The sequence below is a fragment of the Penaeus japonicus genome, unplaced genomic scaffold (genome assembly GCF_977035675.1).
Source record: "Penaeus japonicus unplaced genomic scaffold, GWHDUDI00000001_assembly GWHDUDI00000004, whole genome shotgun sequence".
NCBI classification, from domain to species: Eukaryota; Metazoa; Arthropoda; class Malacostraca; order Decapoda; family Penaeidae; genus Penaeus; species Penaeus japonicus.
The window spans coordinates 41,306,500-41,311,499 of NW_028234406.1; positions in this window are offsets into that span (position 1 = coordinate 41,306,500).

Sequence of the window (5,000 nt, forward strand, 5' to 3'; positions counted from 1 at the left end):
TCTCTCTCTCCCTCTCTCCCTCTCTCTATATCCATCCACATTCCTAATTCCCTATTTCGTCCAAACGACACTCTTCTCTCTCTCTCTAAACCCCCCCCCTTATCTCTCCTTCTTATTTTTCCAACCCACCTCATCTTCCACTTCCTCGTAATCCTTTCTTCCTCCTCCTATCATCCTCCTTATCCTCATCCTCCTCCCCTCCTTCCATTGCTACTCACAGTCGCTCCAAAGGGAAGCCTCTTGCAGACTTTATCCTCTGAAGTGCTCAGTGAGAATACATATAGGGGTTGAGTAGTCTAAGTGTAAAAAGAAAGTGTGAAAGATATATATGTATGTGTATGAAAAAGGTAGAATATATATATATGTATAGAAAAAAGAAAAGAAAAGAAAAAAAAGGTAGAACATATATATATATGTATAGAAAAAAGAAAAAAGAAAAAAAAAAGGTAGAACATATATATATGTATAGAAAAAAAAAAAAAAGAAAAAAGAAAAAAAAAGAAAAAAAAAGAAAAACAGAAAAAAAGAAAAAAAGAAAAGAAAACGAAAAAAATATATAGATATATATTTCTTGAACGATAGTTGGTTATTACAGGACGTCGTTATTGTTCTAATATATTTATTTTTTCTATGTGTTTTACCTGGATGTCTTTTTTTTTCTTATTTTTTCTTCTCCTCATTAGGACGTTGCCAATTACTGTTTTATTTTTCATATTGCTTTGTTTCCCTTTGTCAGATGACAAGAGCGTCGTTGTTGTTCTAATATATTTACCTGTTCTATCTGCTCTTTTCATAATAACGTTATCAATTATCGTTTTATTTTTCTGGTCTTTTTTTCTGAATCGTTATCGTTTTTCTGTAGTTGACAATACGAATTGATAAAACTCTTTAGTGACGAAGGAAAAAACAAACAAACAAAAAAGACATAAACATGGCTTGGTGCTCGGTGTATTCCTAATTGTATTTATTTATTTCTTTGTCATCGTTATTGAAAGTTGTTTTCAATGGTGATATCGCATTGCCACATGAAAAAGTAATCATGATAAATACATAAATTCGCATATTTAAACACTTCTGAATATGATTAATTGTCATGAGATACACATAATTACACAAATACACACGTCTGGATATCAAAAGTATTCATGATGAATATATAATTAAACATCCACAAACCTACATACAGACAGTAGTGATGATAAACACACGAATACACACGCCTACGTATTAACAATAGTCATTATTTTTCCCAATTGATACACACACCTGCATATTAACACACACACATACGCGCAAATACACATTCACAAAGACAAAGCGAAAATATTATGAAGAATTTCCTCCACACTTCCCACTCGTTTCCTTTCTGTCTCATCGCTCTCTTCCTCTCTTTCTCTCTTTCGCTCTTGAAGAGAACTGCTTCTACAAATGAGAACGCAGTTTATCTTAAATTACCTGTCTGAACGCGAGGGTATATATATATATATATACATACATATATATACATATGCATATATATATACATATATATACACACACACATATATATATACATACATATATATATATATATATATATATATATATATATATATATATATATAGAGAGAGAGAGAGAGAGAGAGAGAGAGAGAGAGAGAGAGAGAGAGAAAGAGAGAGAGAGAGAGATAGAGAGAGAGAGAGAGAAAGAGGGAGAGCGAGCGAGGGAGATAGATAGACAGAGAGTCCTTCCTCTGGTGCTCTAGTTAATTGAACAGGAAAACATGGATGTTAATGATCCCGCATTAATCTGATTTATCAAGAAAGCTAAATTCAACCATACTTACCGAAGTCGCTATAACCATCATAACAAAACCAAATATTTCGAACTGGATTTGAATTAACACTTCAAAGTACACATCGTAACACTCAAACAAAGCATTTTTGTCTTCCCTTGTTATAAAGCTAAGAACTTACAACGACTAAGTTACCAAGTTACTAAGTTACCCCCGTTTCCGAGTTCGTACAGAGGCTTTTGAGTAAGCAGAAAGTAATAGCAATATAGCGAGACTCAAAGGAAGTTGGAAGTTCTAAACTCCTGATAACTAGGGAGCTCCGTTGACCGCCTTTTCCCTCCCCCTCTGGACCTTGATTCGATGTCCATTGTAAAAGTTAAGTTTCCATTTTGAAGATCTCGTTTTCGGGATCTCCGCTCGGTCGTGGAGGTCTTAAGGATATTCCTTCGGTTGCTGGAGGATCTTGGCTAACGAAAAAAAAAGAAAGAAAGAAAAAAAAAGTCGGTGGGTTGAAATGGTAGGTTGAAGAGAACTTTTTTTTTCCTCTCTCTCTCTTGGCGGTTTAGACTTCTGGTGGGTTGGAATAGCGGTTTATGTCTTGGCGGTGGAGAAAGATGGTTTACAAATGTGTTGATATAATTAGCAGTTTAGAATGACGGTTTGATCTTTTCAGTTACATTTTTGTGGCTTGGAATATAATCCGATTTCTTGCCGCGTCATGTATTACGTTTTAGAATTTTAAGACGTTTTTTCCATTGGCTCAGAATTGCTTATCAACAGGTCAACGGTTGTCTTAGGTATTGCGACACTACTGCATGCACGTCAGCCGACAGCTTGGCTCTACTCCATTCCCGGGAATTAACATAAATCTACAATTGAATATATATATTTTTTTACATTTGTTCAGCATCTTTGCGTATTATATTAGCAATTGGTCATTACAAGAATTCATTAAATATTTTTTTTATCTATAATTCTTAAATACCAGTGTAATAACGAATATGTATGGAAACAAGCACAAGAGGTCATTCATTCCCCAAGCAACTCGAGCAATTTCGTTCGTTCAGACGGGGCTAAAGCCTTGAGAGGATTTACTTTTGAAAATCTTACTTGAATAGAATCTGTACAAATTACGCGTAAATTCTGTGTTCATTTCTCTATTTGTCGTACATATGCATGTATATATGTATATATATATATATATATATATATATATATATATATATATATATATATATATGTATATATACATATATATATATATATAAATATATATATATATATATATATATATATATATATACATATATGTATATATATATATATATATATATATATATATATATATATATATATATATACATATATATACATATATGTATACATATGTATATATATGTATATACATATATGTATATATATATATATATATATATATATATATATATATATATATATATATATCAATTAGGTTTATTCCTTTGTATAGATCTGGACACAATAATTAACGGTAAAACTTCAAAAGCAATCAAAACTATTTCTCATTTATCGTTACTTGTTCCTAATCCATCCCTTTCCATCGGTCGGAGGAAAAAGGGAAAGAGGTCAAGTATCATCGCCTATTCCACCATTTTATTTTTGCATGTCACTGCATTACGTATCCTTGCCCCTGCCCCTGCCCTTATCCCTGTCCATGCCCCTTCACTGTCCCTGTCCCTACCCCTGCCCCTGCCCAGCCCCTGCCCCTACCCCTGCCCTTGCCCCTGCCCCTGAACTGTCCCTGTCCCTACCCCTGCTCCTGAACTGTCCCTGTCCCTGTCCCTACCCCTATCCCTGCCCCTGCCCCTACCCCTGCCCCTGAACTGTCCCTGTCCCTACCCCTGCCCTTGCCCCTACCCATACCCCTGCCCCTGAACTGTCCCTGCCCCTGCCCTTGCCCTTGGCCCTACCCCTGAACTGCCCTTGCCCCTACCCCTACCCCTGCCCTTGCCCTTGCCTCTACCCCTGCCCCTGCCCCTGCCCCTGCCCCTGTCGTAAAATAGGTGTCGTGCCAGCGGGGAAAAGGCGGCTTTTATTTACAGCCTAGCGATTTAGAAAGGTGGTTTAGAGCGGATTACATCTTGGAGATTTTTATTTTGGCAGTTTAGATTAGCGTTTTTGCAATGGTGATTTGCAACGGGAGGTTATGTCCTGCTAGTTTCATAGGAGGATTTAGAACGGTGGATTATTTCTTCCTAGCGGTTTAGTTTGGCGGGTCACAGATCGGTAGTTTGTGCCTTTACATTTTAGAAAAAAATATCATATAAGGCTTTTTTTTTTTTTTTTTTGTGAAATTGAAAAGTGGTTTAGAAATGCTCTTTAATATCCATGCGCCTTACGTGTTCGAATATGAGATTAACTTGTAAGTTAGTAACAAATACAGACACACATACACACACGTAAACAGCACAAACAGACTACCAGGTAAAACACATACAGGTAACCAGATAAGATACACAAAGACAACCTGGTAAGAAAGAAAGAAAGAAACAAAAAAGTAGATCACATACATACATAATACATAAGATACATGCTACCAGACACCCACATAAAGATACATGCAGATAATCAAATAAGATACAAAAAGATAGATCAGATACATACAGACCAGATAAAATATATACAACCAGGTAAGATACAGACAGCCAGATAAGATACATGAAGACATCTAAGTAAGATACATACAGACATCCAGATAAGTACGTATCAAAACCAGATAAGCTACAGACACCCTAATAAGACATTCAGATAAGAAACAGGTACATTAGACATACAGGAAATCAGAAAGATACGACAAGACGATTAGAAATGATGCATATAGATGTGTACAAACTACATAAGATACACAAAGACAATCAGATTAAATATATACAAACAACCAAATAAGATACCTACAGACAGTCAAATAAGATACATACAAACAACCAAACAAAATACCTACAGCCAACCAAACAAGACACATACAAACAACCAAACCAAACAAATCCAGACAACAACAACAACAACAACAAAAACACCCCCAACAACAAAAACACCCATACAACAAACCAAACAAAAAACACACAGACACACGCACATCCATAAACATCCCACCCACGGCCACAACCCCACAAAAAAACATCCACAAAAAAAAAAACAGACACACATCCATAAACATCCCACTTACGGCCACAACCCACAACCCCA